The sequence below is a fragment of the Cynocephalus volans genome, chromosome 12 (genome assembly GCF_027409185.1).
Source record: "Cynocephalus volans isolate mCynVol1 chromosome 12, mCynVol1.pri, whole genome shotgun sequence".
NCBI lineage: Eukaryota > Metazoa > Chordata > Mammalia > Dermoptera > Cynocephalidae > Cynocephalus > Cynocephalus volans.
In genome coordinates, this window is record NC_084471.1 from 101951777 (window position 1) to 101971735 (window position 19959).

Below are 19959 nucleotides of genomic sequence, written 5' to 3' on the forward strand. Positions count from 1 at the left end.
CCTCGTAATGGTTTCCAATTCCTATTCTCGATTTGCACCATTACCTGCTTCCTGTGGGATATCTGCAGAAAAGCTAACAGTTTAAAATAGTCACACAGAATTGGGAGTGACAGCTCAGCACCACTTTCAGTGAGAGCACTTACTAGCACCACAGTCCCCTCATGTCTTGAAATGAGAAATACCCTCAGAGAAACACACTGTTTACATCTCCAGTGGCAGGCTCTGTTGAGTCATAACAGTTGTGATCTGTCCTATTGCCATGAACTAATATGTGTTTCCTCTGATTCCTTTATTTGTTTTATTCTTCCTTTACAAATAATAGATTTTAAGTGATATTCATGTATTAGTTCATAATTTATAAAGAGCAGAAATATTGTAAGCATTTAGTACGCACATATATGTATATAATTTGTAAATGAACTTCATGAGATAACCACATTTCTTGTGGTTATAAATGAAGAGATGAGTCACTGATGGGTAGAGGGGACATTCCGTGTTCCAATAGTAAGTGGCCAAACATAGATTCAAATGAGGCACAGGATAAAGGCCAAAAAATAAAACATTGGTGCATATTCTGTACATCATTCAGGGGTGTTTCTCATTGGGAACCATCTGCATTCCCTGATTCCTACTGTCTCATATCTGGCTGCTCATCATGAACCCTCTGATTTCCTCCAACAGGGTCCATGATGATGACTGAGGGAAATGAGAGTGCTGGAGCCACTTTTGTCCTCTTGGGCTTCTCAGAGTTTCCACACCTCCAGGCACCCCTCTTCCTGGTGTTCTTGGCCATCTACACCATCACTGTGGTGGGGAACCTGGGTATGATTGGGGTCATAAGGGTCAATCCCAAACTTCAGACACCCATGTACTTTTTCCTTGCCCATCTGTCCTTTTTGGATTTTTGTTATTCCAGTGTAGTCACTCCCAAACTACTAGAAATCTTAGTTGTGAAAGACAAAACTATCTCCTTCAAAGGATGCATGACACAATTTTTCTTTGCCTGCACATTTGTGACTGTGGAGATGTTCATGTTGGCAGTGATGGCCTATGACCGGTTTGTGGCTGTTTGTAACCCCCTGCTCTACACAGTCGCTATGTCTCCTAAACTCTGTGCTGTCCTGGTAGCTGGAACTTACATATGGGGTGGACTCAGTTCCTCAACACTCACATATTCTCTTTTAGAACTATCCTACTGTCGACGTAATATTATAAATCACTATTGCTGTGAATATTCTGCCATTCTCTCTGTATCCTGCTCTGAAACCTATTTCAGCCAAATGGCTTTATCGGTCATTTCAATATTCAGTGAGGCATGTAGCCTCCTAGTCATTTTAACCTCCTACGTCTTCATAGTTGTCACTATCATCAGGATGCCTTCTACAGGGGGACTTCGGAAAGCCTTCTCCACCTGTGCCTCCCACCTGACTGCCATCACCATTTTCCATGGGACTGTCTTTGTTCTCTACAGTGTGCCCAAATCTAAGAGTTCATGGCTCTTCATTAAAGTAGCCACTGCGTTTTACTCCATTGTGATCCCTATGCTAAATCCTCTTATCTACAGCCTTAGAAACAAGGATGTGAAGGAGACTGTCAGGAAGTTAATTCATATCAAATTGCTTTCTCACTCAGTTTAATTTCACACACGCACACACACACAGAAACACAAGGTTCTAGCCATTTTTTAAAATGTGCTTTATGCTTTGCACTGGTGGTTATTAATTTATTCTGACAATAAAGGGATAAAATTGATTCAGAGTACTAGTTAGATAATTCATATATAAATAATTATTAAATCTTATTATGCATTATCCATGAGCTGTCAGTAAAAAAAAAAAAAAAGAAAAGAAGATAAATATTCTCTTTATATTCTTCCCAGGATGTAGTAGGCTAAATAACGGTCCTTTAAGGATGTCTATATCTAATCTTAAGAAACTGTAAATATGTTACCCTTACACGCTACCCTTCTGTTCCACTTGCTTTCCATCTCTCATTGTGAATTATGACAACAATTTAGATAAGTACTTCTGAATAATAACCCTCTATGTCACTTCTTCCAAAAAAGGAATAACAGAACATTAACAGCACTTTACAAATTGTGCATAAGCCCTTTTCTATTCACTGTGCCTACCCCACACAAATTCATTGTGGACATTGTGTTATTCAGAATAATTATTCTCTCAGCACAACCCATAAGTATAGATTCTGAGATTATAAATCTTAATTTTGCATCTCTTTGGAATGTATCTAAGTTGAATCTTAGAGTATATGTTCCATTATGCCATACATGTGTTGAATTTTCTGCCCTACTGTGATTTGTCTTTTCACTGTCCTGTTGATGTATTTAGATGCACAGCTTTCCTCCTTTTTCATGAAGCACAACTTATCTAATTGTACATTTATACAGGGAACTGCTTTTAATGTTTTATTTAAGAAAAATTAATTTTCTCCAAAATAATAAAGATAGTCTCATAATTTGCATAATATATTGCCCCCAATTCCATACACTATTATCTTTTTTATATTATACTCTATTTTGTTTTCTTTTATATTATAAATTTTACATTGTCTTCTTACATTGATTTTTACATAAATATTTTTATGATTAACCTAGAATTGATTTTTGCTGTGATATAAAATTAGGCCTACTTTGTATTTTAAATTATGATTGTATATTTGTCCCAACATTATTTATTGGAATGTCACTCCACTATACACTTCTCTACAGTGTTATAATTTTCATAAAGTCAGTATTCATATATGTATTGATCACTGTCTAGACTCTATATATGATTCTTCTTGTTTTATAGTCACAAGTACCTATAACTAATAAGTTTTGATACCCAGTACAGCAACTCCTGAAAATTCATTATTTTTATTAGGATGAAATTGGGATATTTTGGGGACTTCATCTCTCTGAACAAATTTTAGCATTATAATGGTTTGCATTTATGGCAGCATTACAATAAATTTACAGATACATTTTGAAAGAAATGGCAACTTTCTATGGCCAAGTCTTCTAAATCATAAACTTACTATATCTTTCAATTATTTGATTTACTACAATGTTTATAATAAAAGTTTTATTGTGTACCTTTTTGGAATGATTTTTCACACATTTTATTAAATAATTAACTGGGTGCTTGGTATTTTTGATGCTATTTTTCATATCTATTGACAAATGTGTTTTAAAATCTTAGTACGTTATACACTTTATGTTGATTTTTTCCTGGCAAATTTAACAAAATCTCATATTAATTTTATATTTTATTTGCAGATTATTTTGTATTATCCGCATGTATATAACATTCTCTCTGATTAAATACGGTATTTTTTCTTTTTGATATTATTACTTTTAATTATTTTTCTTTCTTTATTTAAATAGCTGGAAACTTCAATATAATGTTGAATTAACCTATTAAATGTGGGCATTCTTGTCTTTCTGATTTTACAGGGAAATCATTTATATTTCCTAATTTATATTTCATGTTGAAAATGTTTGCTGTAAATGTTCTGGGGATAGAATTCTTTTTCTTTTTCGAATTAGCAAAATCATCTGCATTGCTTTATTTTTATTTTGTTTAGGTCTGTTTGCTTTTGATGAGTGAATGTTCAATTTTTTTCAAGCTGATTTAGTTCGTTTTTAAAGATAATTAGGTTATTGAGCCCCTTTAAGATTTTAATATGTCAACTTATATGTTTTGAATTCTCTGATATTGAGGCAAATATTATTTTCTCGGAAAACAAAATTAATGTGCCATAAAAGGTTATCATTTTTATTTGTTGATTAGTTGAATAAATTAATATATCAATGAGAATTTAAAATTTTGTATTTATGAACAAAAATGTTCTGAAATTTTTTTCAATGTATTTTGCTGTATTGCCTTTGTTTTTGTCATCAAAGTTATTCTAGCCTCTTATTATGAATTGGAATGTGTCTCTTTTTATTTGATCCAGAGAAAAATATGCATACAATTAGAATTCACTGAAACATAGGAAAGTTTTCCACTGCACAGAAACGTTTTCAATATGAATTCACTTGCTTTAATATTAGCAAGAAAATTTTAATCTCAACTTCTTCTTGAGTCACTTTGTTTTATTTTTCTTACAATGCATCCACTATACCTATACTTCCAATGTCCTTGGCAAAATATTTTTCATGATAGCCTTTTTCTAAAATTGGCAGGATCAATAATGATTCTGACTTTTCAATGCTAATGTTAGGTATCTTTGCCTTATCACTATATATTTTTTCCCTTGATTAGGTATGTGAGACTTTAATCAATTTTCTCAGTTTTCTCCGAGAACCAGTTTTGGATTTGTTTATCCCTTCTATTTTATTTTTACTATTTACTTCATTAATTTATGTTGGGTTCTTTTATTTATTATATTTGATTTCTAAAGATTTTCTTTTCTGAAAATACTCATGACTCTATATGGGGGCTCTTTTTCCTAGCAATAGGAGTGTGCCCAGATCATGCATAGGCCAGATTGAAAGTGTCAGGGTTATCTCCAGAAATGGATCTCATCCAATGATATATTGTAGTGGGTGCCTAAATACTCAAACTTCCTCAACTCTTGTTGGGACTAGCTTCAGCTAGGTTCTACACAGCCTTCTCCAGGTCTCCAGTGGGACTAAGCCCCAGTTGCTCCCCCAAATAATCTGGTCATTCATGTTGCATTTTCAACTTAGTTATTGGTGCTTACTAATTTCCTCTTCTCATTAAGCTACTTGTATTCAAATTCTTGTTTTGGAAACTGCTACTAAGGAAGTCAACATAGGAAAGACTGCAAAACATGTTTGGAACATGGATATACATGCAAGAGCTCATACTAACTATAAAGTACAAAAAGAAAACAACCAACCAAACAAAAAATACCCCAGGTATTAGTAAACAATGTAATGAATGAACCTCAAAAAGAAATTAAACTGATAAAAGCAAGAGTTGGGCAATATGTGGATAATACAAATTTTTAAAAGTGATCAGTATGAGTGTAAAGTTGTTCAGATCCTTTGGAAAACTCTGGAAATATACACTCATAATTCCATTCCTTGGTTTATATATACTCAGTAGAATCACATATTTGCAACAAAAATACAGATAAGTATGCTCCCAACAATAAAATTATTTATTACTTCAAACTGAAAATAATTCAAATGTCCATCAACAAACATATTTTGTTGTATCATTCAATTGAATACTATACAGAAATGAAACAGCAACAACCACAAAATTAACTAGCAATACTCAGAATGGCTTCATGGAATTTCACAACCATAATATTAAGCAAGGAAAGGCAAATATCAAAGTGTATAAATCACATTTTTTATTAATATACAGTTTATAAACAGGCAAAATTACTCTATTTTAATGTCTGAATAGATGTTACCCTTGAGAATTACTTACTGGGAAAGGACATACTGTATGCCTCTGGGCAATATTTTGGTAATAATTGATATTTGATGTCTGTAGGTGTACAACTTTATTTGCTTTAATTCACAGAATCGAACTCAATTGTTCACTCTATTGCATTTAAGTTATACATGAATTAAAATCACTAAAAAGTTAAAAAAGAGTAGGTTTTTTAACCAAAATTATCTACATTTTTTTCAAAGTGTTGCTGATCCCTGGACACAGATCTTGAGGCGTGTTTGGCGGGTATGGTATTTCTTAGAGATAAACAGCTAAGAGAAGCATAAAAAGGATACAGAGTTAAAAACAGGGCTGATTCAGGCTGTGATACATCAAGCAAAGCCTCCTGTGTACTGTGGGGAGCTTTGTCACACCTAAGGGGTGTCTGAAATGACCCCCTTGGATCAGGCATTTCTACCCATGCCTAATCAGTCAAGCAGGCATGATGGCCTTATGGTGAGGAGGCCAGTTCTGAAGTAGTTGGCAGCTGGGAGAACAAGTCCTTCTTTGAAAGGTTCTGTAATGTGAATCTTCAAGGATTCTCATACTTGCTGGTGAGAGAGCAAATGGTTAGAATTACTTTAAAGAGTAGTTTAGTAATCACCATCATAAGAAAATGTAGTTTATGACCAATCAACACTACTTCTGAGAATTTATACTAAGATATTTTGAGAAGCAAATGTGAATATATAAATGTAGATATCTTTGAAGTATTATTGTTTATAACAAAAGACTGAAGCCACTAAAACGCCCATTGATATGTGTTTGGTAGTAAATTATAGTACGTTGAATAAAACATACTATATAGCCATTAAAAATTTTAGGTCATTGTTTATATATACTTACTCATTTTCATACTTAATATCCCCAAAATAGAATGTTGCAGAAAAATTGAGCAAGACCCTAACAGTAGTAATTTGGACACCATTTATAGAAGAATATCCTATGTATGTTCCTGTTATGGATGAGCATGTATATGAATTTCTATTTCTTGAGGATTCAAATAAACGAAGAAAGAAAGAGGTGGCAGTAGTTACTTTCGGTGGAAAAACTGATAGATTGAGGAAGAGTAGAATGTGGGAAAATTTTTTTTGAACTTGTCTTTTGAATCACATTAGGTAAATGTAATACCTAATCAAAGACCATTACATTTAATTCACCAAAAAAATTTAAAATAATAATTTATGACTAAAAAATGTTGGTATGATGTCACTTTTTGACCAACAAGTTACCTGAAATTTTACAACCACCAAGTATCTGTCTTAATCTGTACTACCTTTGTAGGTAGATTGGTAGATACACGTATTTACATATATAGATACCCTTACATACATGTAATATGTAGAAAATGATGTACATTAACATATTTTCATTTTGCATTCTTGGATATTTAAATGTATATAGTATATACTACCAAATGCATGTAGCATATTATAATACAAATACCTGCATATTACTTCAAGAACCAGATTGTATGGGATCTATAGAAAACAGCCTTTCTTACTTATAATTAGCTTAGACTTCCAGAAAGGTTTCTTTACACTATATTATGCGGAGCATTAAGGGGGCTGAGAATATTTCAGCCCAAATAACTGACAGAGAGATATAGTCCAATGATAATGGGTTTACTCAGCAGCACACGAGGGATTTGCCAATCTGAGATATGAGGGCTATGGTAAACATAAGCACACATAAAGAGGTTGAGACAAAGAAATGCTTCTGAAGACAAAGCAGAATATAAAGATAATCTGTTTTGAAACAAAGAGAACATTGGTTACAGGGGCTTGTCACAGTAGTTTACCAGTTCATTAGTGAAGAAAGTGTGTCAGGGAGTGTTCTTGCACATTAGGTTATCTCTCCTTGTGATTCATGTAGCAAGCTTCAGTTTTAGAATTCCTAGGCAAAAGTTTTTCTCACAGGCATATGTGCATAAAAACCATTTATCACAGCCATATGTGTGTGAGGGCCCTCCATTCTTAAGTTCCTGGCTTTATTTCTTTGTTATGGTATAAGTGATCATATTGTGATTCTAACGTTTACACATTTCTGCCTTTGATAACACCTTTCTCCAAAAGCACTGCTGATCAATCATCTTGTAGTTGGCTGAAATTGTCCATCTGTGCCAAGTGGATCCTTTCCCAGTTGTCAGACCAGTCCCGCACTCGGAGATGGCCAGCAATTTTAAGTCAATGTCAAAACCCATTCAGCCACACTTGAGCAACAAAGAGATTTGGAAGGCGTGGCTGTCAGGATAAGTCTGCCTGGAGTTCATTGTTAAGTATATCTTGTCAGCTTCAAAGGCCTTGGGTAGCATTTTGAAGACATGTTTCGGCATTACTTTGATAGGAGCATTGTTTCTGTAAAGGTTAGAGAGGAAACAAATACAAAGTTTAAAGGAAATAATATTTTAAAGATAAACCAGAAGAACATAACAAATCCAGTTGGTGCAATGATTTTTGGAGGGTTTTTTTTGTATCTTTTTTCTGATTTATTTTGCTTAGCATGATGTTTTCCAGCAACATCCATGTTATAGCATGCACAGAACTTCATTGCTTTTTATGGCTGAATAATATGTCATTGTATGTATGGACACATTTTGTTTGTCCATTCATCTGTTGTTGGACATGTGTTGTATCTACCTTTTGGCTATAGTGAATGATACCACAGTGAACAGTGGCCTACACTATTTGTTTGAATCCCTCTTTTCAATGCTTTTGATACATTCCTGAAAGCGTAATTGTTGAGTCATGTAGTAATTTTTTGTTTAGTTCTGTAACTGCACAATTTTATATTCCCTTCAACAGTCTATGAGAGTTCCAATTAGGAATCCACATCCTTACCAGCACTTATCTTCCATTTTCTTAAAATTATACTCATCCTAATAGGATGTGGACAGCGGTATCTCATTACGGTTTTGATTTGAATTTTGCTTATGACTAATGGTATATTGGCCATTAGTATATTTTGTTCTTTGGAGGACCACCATTACATTCCTGCTATAAATACCAATTGGTGATACTCTGCATTTCTTTAATATGCTATTGTATTTGGTTTGCCGATGTTGAGAAATTTTGCATGTATATTCATAATATTGATCTGTAATTTTCTTTTCTTGTGACAGACATCTTATCTGGCTTTTGTATCAAGGCAGTCTTGGCCTCATAGAGTGAGATAGGAAGTACTTTCTTCTCTTCAATTTTTTGGAAGAGTTTAAAAAGAATGGATGTTGTCCTTTAATGTTCAGTAGAATTTACCAGTGAAGGCATATGGTAGTTGACTTTTCTTTATTGGGAGGTTTGGATACCTGAATTAGTAATTTTACTTGATATAGGTCTATTTAGATTTTCTACTATTCTTGAGCCAGTTCAAATCATTTGTGTGTTTATAGAAATTTGCCCATTTCTTCAAAGTTCTCTAACTGTCAAGTAGCTGGTAATTGTATGATTAATATTTTAAGAAACCTCCAGAATTTTTTCCGAAGTGATTGTACCATTTTACATTCCTAGTAGTATTGTATGGAAGTTCCAGTTTCTCTTTGTCAACATGTGGCTAGGTCAGTTTTTTTCTTTCATTTATTTCTTTAATTTTTTTTTTTAATTTTGGTGTGTAATTGTGTCTCATTGTGGCTTTATTTTTCACTTCCCTAGGACTAAGGATTTCGAGCATCTTTTCATGTGCTTTTTTGCCCATTTTATTTAACAACTCTCTCTGGACTGGCCTCTTGCATCGCAACACATCTCCTGAAAAGCAATTCTTTCCTGTATCTTAACTAACTGTGTTCTTTTAGTTTACTTGTGTTATCTCTCACTGTAACTGTTATGCTAATAAAATTTGACATATCTATACACAAATCCATCAATTTGCATCAATTACTTGATTTGGAGTATTTTGCATCTACCATTCAAATACATTTTAAAACTTTGTGCTTTGCATTTTGTATTATTATTAGCAGTAGTCGTATATTTTAGTCCAAGAAGAAAGCATAGCACACATTCCTAATACTCATTTCTCTTTTAATAGATTTTTTAAAATGAAATCTCCTAACACTCTGCTGTAGCAGCCAAAGTCATGGCTTCTGAATCTGAAGGCAGTTTGGGAGTTTATAAAAGAACAACTGAAATCCGTGAGGAAAATAGAGGATAAAAGCAAGTTAGCCCTGTCCACACAGTTCTTCCTTGACCAGAAACTGCATGCAATTACAAAAAAAAGTTTAGAAAGCAGGAATTTAGAATTGCAGCATACTAATATTTTGAATTAATCATATCTAGAGTGTAACACTATACAAAGCTGCAGTAACTTTATGCTTTAAGTTTTAATTTATGAACCATACTGAAAACCTGATCAAATGGGGAAAAAATTCAACTGAAATTTTTCTGTTTTAAAGCAATCCTTTGTAAGAGTTTAGGTTATTTTTGGTGGTTTATTCTCTCTTTGACCTCAATTAAAATTCTTGGTCAGTGTGTGACTATGGATAGGCCATAGAGACTTACACAGCCTGCTTACTTAAACCCAAGCAATTTTTCGCTATCCATCCTCTGTTAAATATAGCTGACAATGTGGTCAGCGTAGTTAAAACAGTAAATATCAACCTTAATAAGCTGCTGAATTTTAGGCCACTAATATGGCTAAATCCACCTATAAAAGCTGTACCAGAATGTCTGATCTCTAAACAATTGTGGTGTTTTGTTTTCAACTGCTGCTGCAGCTTCAAATATCTCAAAGTTACCTCATCAATAACCAAAACGACAGCATTTCATGTGGCTGCATTTAACACCAGTGTTTCTGTTTTCCCTGATTTGTGTCCACTTGATGAATAGACGCAGTAACCACCACACAGATGGATTTGAATATCAGCTCTATGACCTGTATGCCTGTCCTCAGAATGCAGCTGGTCCCATAGCTGCGATCAAGGTATATAACATATCCCCACACCTACAATAACTTCGTTAAAAGAACCTATGAAAACTAAGGCATATTTACGAATATTCAGAGTATAATAATAAGACTAAAGAGAGAGAGAGAGAAAGAAAGAAAGAAAGAAAGAAAGAAAGAAAGAAAGAAAGAAAGAAAGAAAGAAAGAAAGAAAGAAAGAAAGAAAGAAAGAAAGAAAGAAAGAAAGACCACAATAAAACTTTGAACTTTCAGAAGGAGAGAACAGACCTGTAGTTACTAGAGGTTGGAAAGGGTTTGGGGTTGGGGAATAGAAAGTGATTGGTTAAGGGACACAAAGAGCAATTATGATTTGTAATGAATGCTAATAATATTGAATTAATCATCACATAATGCACACAAATACTAATAGTCAACTCTGTATCCCATAAATATGTGTAATCAAATATGAATATCAAAAAGGAAAAGAAAAAATAAAAGACTATGGGGTCAAATGTTAAAATATGTATAGGACAATATCAAGTGCACTCCTAAAGATATGCACATATGTAAACTCAAATGGAAGAGCCTAGAAAGAAGCATATCTACTATATACAGGTTGTTGCAATAAACTTGAGAGTGTCATTATTTTTGTCATTTTCAGAAAGATAGCCTCTATATAGAGAGAAACATTCTTAAAACACAAATAACAACATGCTAATAACGTAAAAGAAATTTTGTTATAAATTAAAGGGAAAATTTCCCTAAATTATTTGATTTAAGTGCACTGTGTTGAATTTAGTCTGATTCTCCAGGGTCTGTGTCTCCAAGGTCAAATAATAATATTTAAAATAAACAACATGATCATGTTTTTACTTGTGGTCTGTTTTCCCGTTGTGTTTCAGTTTTCTGGTCTGTTTCTTCTTCAAGAGTGTTTCCAAACTCCCTCCAATATGTCTTGACAGTTTGAAAAATGGCATTAGTTGGCTCATTTATTAAATTATATTTTGCAAGAGGCATTCACTGACTGTAAGTGAATGGGAGCATTTATGAAAATTCTTAATTTAGAGAAACAATGTGCATATGACTCATTAATAGTAGCAATGAAATGATCAATAAAAACAATGTATATGAAGAATATCTTGTTTTTTGTGAGTTACTTCAATGTTGGGCATCTTTTCATACCTATATGAGGTATATTAAAATCCAGAAAGCTTTTTGAAGGAAAAATCTGTGAGAGGTGAGTTAGAGTAGCATCCACTTATGTCAGCTAACAGTGCTCATTCAAGGCACTAAACTATACTTCCAATGATCCTAAAATCATTTTACTGAATGTGAAAACATGTCCTTAAAAGCTATGTTAGGTACACTAGAGATTTTAGATGAAATATTAAATGTGAGGTTCAGCCTCAAGGAATGTAATGAATTCAGGAAAAATAAAGTAAAATACACACGTGCATGCACACATGACAACAGGAAGATTATACCAGGCATTTTATGAATATTGTAGTAATACAGGTGCAAGAAAAACAGAGCAAGAAAAAAAAATAAATAGTGATATTTGGATTAACCAAAAAAGTTTTCTTGAAAGAGCCTTCTAGGAAACTCATTTAAATATGATATGTTGTATCAGTAGAGAAGAAAATGGCTCTAATTAGTGATTTAGAAGAAATAATTGGTTTTATAGAATAAAATTTTAAAATGCAGGTACAAATAGGTAATTATATTTAGTGATACTATGCTTTGTTTATATACTTCCTAGGGGATATTATAGAAATCTACATCAAATAATCTCAATCAAATGCATTTTGTAATAAAATAATTTGAAAAACACTTGTACTATTGCTTTCAAGACTAAATAATAGTCATGTTATAGTGTCATAGGCTGGCGAGAAAATATGTATCAGAAGGAGAGCTGTTGAGAGTGGGAATAAATTGGAAGAGACATTTCATAATTTCCATATTTCATTTTTTCCTGACTGAGTTTCCAATAGCCACAATCTGGAGATCATAAAAGGGTTGCCAAAAACCACCAGAGTGATGGTAAAGCAGTGGGAAAATGAAGATTCTATATCATTGGATGAAGAAATCAATGGGATTTTGAAAACAAAACTGAGTGTTAAATCTAAAACTGAAAGAGTGCAGTATAAATTCCTGGAACATTTTTTCTTTTTCTTTTTGGTTTTTGTTTTGTTTTGTTCGTTTTAATGCCATCAGCATGGATGTAGTTGATCCATTTAATCTAAGTCATCCTTCCAGGTACTTAGTTTAATGCAAACAAACAATATTGTGACCACAGTCACAAAATCATCATCATAACATTATTTTACCAATTATTGTGCTGTGTGTACATGTTTCTATATCTGTCTCATTTGTAAACTAGTAAGTACAGAATGTGGATCTCGCTTTCAAATGATTGTGAGATGGGTGAGGAAGGAACACATTTAGGTGACCTTGTATCCTTTTAGGTTTTGATGGCTCCCTATATTTATGAAAATTAAAACATATGTGTAACACAATGTGGGTACTCTACAGAGGCTGAGATAAAAGCATATTTTAAAAATTATAACAAACTGTCCAAATAATAATGGGGTATATAAAAGTGTAGTGATCACTGATGACCAGTAATATTAATGGAAACTGAAGTTATAGTAAGGGTATTTAGGGTGTCGGAGACTCCTGATTTAAGATAGGAAGTGTGGTCAGAGGTGCAGCCAATTAGACTACAAGGTCATGAATACAGCAATGGGAAATGATAGAAGAATGAAGCAGAGCATAAAATGTAATAATGAATGCACAAACTTCACCTATGTATAAAAATTCAAAGTGCATAAGCATGGGGTCTGCAGCTCTCTATTAACCATGGACCATGTTTGGGATGGTAAAGTATTGCTCCAATGCAGTTCAGACTGTTAACTACAGATTCTGAGTTATAAGATATATAGCAAGAGAAAACATTTTCCTGAGCTTACTCTCTCTTTGCCTGGTCAGATTTCCACGGAATACTGAGTGGGTCTGGTTCTTAGTTCCAACATCAGCTCAGGAAACTGATCATGTTATACCAAGAATATTGAGGGGACCCTCTGACATATTTAGTAACCAGTGTAAGAAAGTAAATGAAACAAAGAAACAAATAAAATTATCAGGGTTGTTTACCTAGAAAAGAACAAAATGGCTAGGTAAAGTGTTTTGAAATATTCAAAAATATGTGTTGTGGAAGAGTGTACATGAGATATTTTATTTCTATGAACTCCAGAAATTAAAAGTCAACTCTAATAAAGGACATCTTAAGATCAATGTTCAAATATAGAATTGACTATGACTATGATATTTTAATGAAAGGGTTTGAACAGGAGTCTTTAGTTGTGACAAAAGGAGCTTTAATATAAGTAATGGACAGTAGAATTATTGACAATGAAGACTAAACACAAGAAGTAAAAATAGTCAGGAATTCTCTGCATTTCAACAGTATTACGTTTCTTCTGTATCTTGGTTTAGAATCTTCCTAAAAGGTCACTTAGTTTCTTTTTATTTCTTTTTTTTTTTTTTTACTGTAACGTAGTTGAATATCAATAGTCGAGCAATATGTGACGCTCAAACCAGAATAACTGCTATATTCAGTAATATACACTGTCATTGCTATTTGTGGCCCTTTATCAATTCTTCCCTTCCCCTTCCCTTCCTGCTTCTAGAAACCTCGGTTCTCCTTTTGAAAGTTCAATGTGTTATTGTGAATGTTGTATTTTTCTTTCTTTCTTTTATTTATATGTTTACTCTTTTATTTCCCACTTATATGTGAAAACATATGGCATTTCTCTTTCTGTGCCTGGCTTATCTCACTTAATATGATTTCTCTGTTGCTGTGAATGGCAACACTTTATTGTTTTTTATGGCAATATAATATTCCATTATGTATATATAACACATTTTCCTTACCCAATCATCTGATGATGGACATTTAGGCTGGTCTAACAGTTCAAGGTGTTTTTCTCCAGGCCAAGTTCTAGAATCTCCACTGATGTAATGGATGAATCTAGTTGCCTTGCAGTAGAAGCAGATGGTATTGCAAAGTTCTTAACCTTCAAGACTGTGACCCAGTAAAAATAAACTAAGGTACTGATTTTAAGGAGAAGCCTTTTTCTACAACACATGTGGCTAAATACATGAAGTCACAATAGGTCTGCCCAGTCTCCTATGTCATGGGATGTGTGATCACATAGTTGCTGCTCTGTGCCTGGGATTAGTAGTGCTAGATTAAATGACAGTCTGCTGCTTGTTACAGACAAGGCTAATGTTGTGGCAGTTCGCAGATGTGCTCAAAATGACAACATAAGACCTTCTGGAATTCCAAATCCATTTCTAGAACCATTCATTTTATTTTATTAGGCTTAATCATGGGAAATTTCTAATATTCAGACTCCTGTTGGTTTATGAAAGCAAAATTTCAGATTTTTCAATCTTACATGTTCTTTCATTTATCCTTAGCCTCCAAATGTAAGTTTGTCACATAAAGAGGGTGTTTGGTGGTTTTTGTTACTCTTTTTACTTCAATATTTTGACTGATTTTTACTCATTGAGAAATACCTCGTGATTTATTTCTGTTTAATACCAAAAAAAGTCTTCTCCACCTGTGGTCCACTTGACTGCTATCACCTTTTTCCATGGCATGATCCCCCTTCTCGGCTGTATGCCCAACTACAAAAGCTCATGGTTCCCAGTCAAAGCACCCACTGTGCTGTTTACAGTCATGAACCCCATGCTGAATTTCTTCTTCTACATCCTCACGAACAAAGATGCAAAGTGGATGCTCAGGAAGTTAATCAACTCCAAACTACATTCTTGCTCAGTGCAATTCAATTAAATGCATATGTATTTCTATTCCAACTGTTTTCAGTTTTTTCATGTACATTGTTGTTGATAGTTTACCTTTATTTTTAAGAAAGTATAAATTATTCTTTAAATTGATTAAATATCGCATTGCCATTATTTGCTATGTTCATAATGTTTTACAATTATCTCTGATTTCTTTAGATGTAATGCATTCTGATTCACTTCTTCTCAGGAGGTTGCATAAGAAAATATATTTCAAAATTTCTTCTCTAGACTCCATGGAAGTCAAGATAAAGAAGTTGAATGTATTTAGGAACTTATGAAAACTGAGACATAGGTGATGGTTTAGCTTTAAGTTGTGCTTAATAAAAGTGCTGCAAACACAATTCCAGGCTTTCTTGACATGATCCGTACTCACATTTCATAACCAATGCTTACACCTCAGTAAGTTCTATAAAACACAACATTGTGTTTCAATTGAGACTTCATTTCAAGGTGTCCAGTGGGACTAAGATGCTAAGCTAAGTTGAAAAGACAACATGGAAGAACAGGTTATTTTTTTGGACAACTGCATTGTAGTCCAATTGGACACCTCGGGAAGACTGTGTACAACTTAACTCTATCTTGTCCCATCCAGAGTTGAGGAAGTTGAGGTATTTATGCATCCTCTACAATTGTCCACAAAAGTAAAGTGTTAATCAATGTCTTTTCACTTTAGCTAGTAGTGCTTACTAAAATCCTCTTCCCAATAAACTACTTGCATCTCAATTTTGTCTTTGTGCCTGCTACTAAGAAAATCAACCCAGGAAAGACTGCAAAACATCAATGGAACACATATGAGGCACACATTTAATAATTATTTAAAAGAGTGCATACTAACTATGTACTACAAAAAATATCCAAGATATACTCATAAATGATGTAATGAACAAACTTCAAAAAGGAGTTAAATTGATAAAGTGTTGGCAAGGATGTGGATTTAACAAACTTTTAAAAGTGTTGAATATGAGTGTTAAGTTGATCAAAACTTTTTGAAACCTCTGTGGAAGAAGAAACTCATAATTCCATTCTTTGGTATATACTAAATAGAAACATATATTTGCATCAAAGGAAGAGAAAAGAATGCTCAGAACAACGCTATTTCTAATTGACTGAAACTGAAAATAACTCATATATCCATCAAAACACAAATATTTTTGTTGTTTCAGAACATCATGAAATTTCACAGCCATAACATTAAGCAAGAAAAGGTGAATATCAAAGTGTATAAATAGTATTGTTTTACTAATATAATGTTTATACACCGGCAAACTTAGTCCATAGTAATGTGCCTGAATATTAAGAACTACTTAGTGGGGTGGGGCATTCTGTATGCTCTTGACTAATACTTCAGTAGTAATTAACATTACGCTGAGATTATGGGTTTGAGGGGAAGTGTAACAAGAGGTGAAATGCCTTCTTCATCACATCATATCAGGGGAACATGATGTCCACATCATATCACTGGTGATGGTAAACTTAATCTTTTACCTTATGTAGTGTTTGACAGGTTTCTCCACTATAAATTTCGATACAAAAATTAAACTGCAGTTAACATAATACCAGCTACTTAAGAATACTTATTTTTTTCTTATTTTCTAACTATTCAGTAATGTCTTCAATGAACATGTATTATTTCAGTAATTCAATACTTAACAGCAGTTAATGGAATAGATGTGGTGAGGTAATTATCCCAAATAATTTAGAAAAATGCATCTCTCACAATGACACCAGACACAGTGTTTCAACAAATTGTATTTTTGGAAGCACATTGAGGAATACCCCAATTATACTTCCCTGTGGTCTATATCTCCATAGTCATGGGGGCAGGTATAAGAACCAGAGAATGACAGGAGTTACAACTGTGTATACAGCCTTCAGTTTTTTCCTCGTACTCTCTGAGATTTGTTATGACCTGAAAATTAAATGCTGTTTTACTGGCACCTTTCTTGAAATGTGCTTCCACTTTCATTGCAGATCTCAAGTCTGTTGCTATCTTAAAGAATTACTAAGAAAGCTGCCTAAGATTCATTAATCATAAAAGGAAATTCTCAGTAAATTAATCAAGAGTTTCTGGTTTAAGGTTAGTTCATTTGTCTCTAGACATCTTTCAACTCAGGTGGAAAACGTGGAGGTCTAGCTCATACAGATTAATCTAAAAATTCCATAGGTCTACTTTTATGTTCAGAGACATTTTAATTTACACTAACAGGGCATAAAGTATTTATTAGAATTATTATTACTTTTTTTACAGAAAATGGCACAGTGGCACCACTGAGGAACAATGGAAAAAAGTTGCAGAAAATGGGGCATTTTTTGAAGTTGAACGCTCTAGGCCTTGTTTTGATTTGAGTACAATTCTAATTCTAACCACCAGTGCTAGAAATTTATTTGACATTTCCAGGGATTAAATGCCAAGTTTTTTTTTAATCTGAGTATCTTTTTGCTGTTTACCTAATAAGTGTGCCAAACAGCCAGTGCAGTAATTGCTGGCTTTACTAATATGATAAAAGGTTGAAGGGGAATCATTTATTGAAAGTGTGAACAATACTTAATGTTTAAAGTGTATCCATTCTAGCCCACATGCTACTGGAAATAATATGCTCATAAATGCTGTGTGTCTGGGGTTGCTTATACTGCATGTTAAGGTAGAAACTCATGGGGCTGAGTCAGGAGTCTGGTACATATTCCAGGTAAAGCTGAGAGGATGGAAAAAATTATACATGCATTTCTGCTGTAGCCTCGTGTCTATATCTTCATTCATTCTGCTTTACTTGTGGCAAGGCCATTCTTTCTATGTCCTCCCTACTTGCAACTCTTTATCTTCCCAAAATATGCCTCATCATAAAAGAGGGATTCTTTTCTTGGTTAAGAAATGTGTAATTTTTATTGTGTAATTTTCATTGTATTGTAGAAAATATTTTGTATAAAAATATTGTTGATGATTTTCGGATGGATGTATATGTGTATGTATATATATGCACACACAAACACACACATATATAAATATATATATATCAGGAGGGGATATCTAAAGAGCATTAATAAGCAGGTAATTAAAATTTCATTGATTATTTTTATTTAATAATATAAGTTAAACAAAATATAAGAAAAGGACTCAAAAATACAGCAGCAGGCAGTGTGTATTGATGGAGGTTTTATTGGAGGGTATAGAAACATCTCACTGATGAGATTCTGTCACAAACTCTGAAACATTAGGTGGAAATATAGACAAGGTACATGTGGAAGTTTATCTCAACGCTTAAATTCTTTGGTTATTTAATTTTATATTGTGCCTAGCAAAGGTGGAAAATGCAAAAACAAATACTACTAACATTTACATGTCACCAAGTGCAGTGTCAAGTCACCTTGATCTTTAGTGTCATTCTTAGAATGATGACAACGTTCTCTGTGCTTTCGTTCTGCCTCTCTTGCTTCTATTTTTCATAATTTTTGTTGTACCATAAATTTACATTTCAGTTCTATGTTAATAATACTGACAAGTGCTGGATTTAAAATACTTAGAATGAGTACTATATATTGTCCACACCACTGGTTCTCACCCTTTAGCATGCATCAAAATCACCTAGAGACCACGTTAAACCACAAATTGTGGGCCTCATCCCAGAGTTTTAGATTTAGACGTTTGAAGCTGGGGCTAGGGAATTTGGAATCCTAAGAAATTTCAAGTGCTGCTGCTGCTGCTGTTTGGGGACTGCACTTTGAGAACCACTCTTCTGTGTCACTCTTCACAGAAACACGTGAAGCCTATTTCATCTCTCTGTGACTTGTTATAATTCTGCTTTCTAGAAATAACTTTTTCTTTTGTTTTGTTTTATGCAACAGGAATCATGATGTTATCTGAAGTAAATGAAAGCAGCACACTCACGTTTACTCTCTTGGGTTTTTCAGAATACCCAGAATATCAGATTCCACTCTTTCTGGTTTTCTCGTCCATCTACACAGTCACTGTGGTGGGGAATGTGGGCACGATCATCATCATCAAGGTCAACTCAAAACTCCACACAATCATGTACGTTTTCCTGAGTCACTTGTCCTTTGTAGACTTCTGTTATTCCACTGTAGTGACACTGAAACTGTTGGAGAACCTGGTTGTGGAAGACAGAACCATCTCTTTCTCAGGCTGCATCACACAATTTTGTTTCACTTGCAGTTTTGCAGTGACAGAACTTTCATGCTGGCAGCAATGGCCTATGGCCGTTTTGTGGCGGTTTGTAACCCTTTGCTCTATAGCACTACTATGTCTCAGAAGCTTTCTGCTCTTCTGGTGGGTGGGTCCTACACATGGGGTGTAGTGTGTTCCCTGACACTCACGTATTTTCTTCTTAAACTCTCCTATTGTACGTCTAGCATCATGAATAATTTTGTCTGTGACCACTCTGTAATTATTTCTGTCTCCTGCTCAGACCCCTATATCACCCAGATGCTATGTTTTATTTTTGCTGTATTCAATGAGGTGAGCAGCCTGAAGATTATTCTCATGTCATATACATTCATTTTCATCACTGTTCTGAAGAGACCTTCTGCAACTGGGCACCAGAAAACCTTCTCCACCTGCGCGTCCCACCTGACTGCCATCACCGTCTTCCATGGAACCGTCCTTTTCCCCTACTGTGTTCCTAACCCTAAAACTTCTTTGCTTGTAGTTAAAGTGGCTTCAGTGTTTTATACAGTGGTGATTCCTATGCTGAACCCATTGATCTATAGCCTTAGGAACAAAGATGTGAAAGACAAATTCAAAAAATTAGTTGTCACCAAATTGCTTTGTCACTCATTATATTTTTAG

The 19959-nt window shown here is 33.9% G+C and overlaps 2 pseudogenes; both read left to right on the forward strand.

Annotated features, from left to right (window-relative positions):
* Window positions 1-655: 655 nt before the first annotated feature.
* On the forward strand, window positions 656-1637 carry LOC134361167 (olfactory receptor 1165-like; annotated as a pseudogene).
* A 17366-nt stretch (window positions 1638-19003) lies between these two features.
* Window positions 19004-19959, forward strand: LOC134391788 (olfactory receptor 5D13-like; annotated as a pseudogene).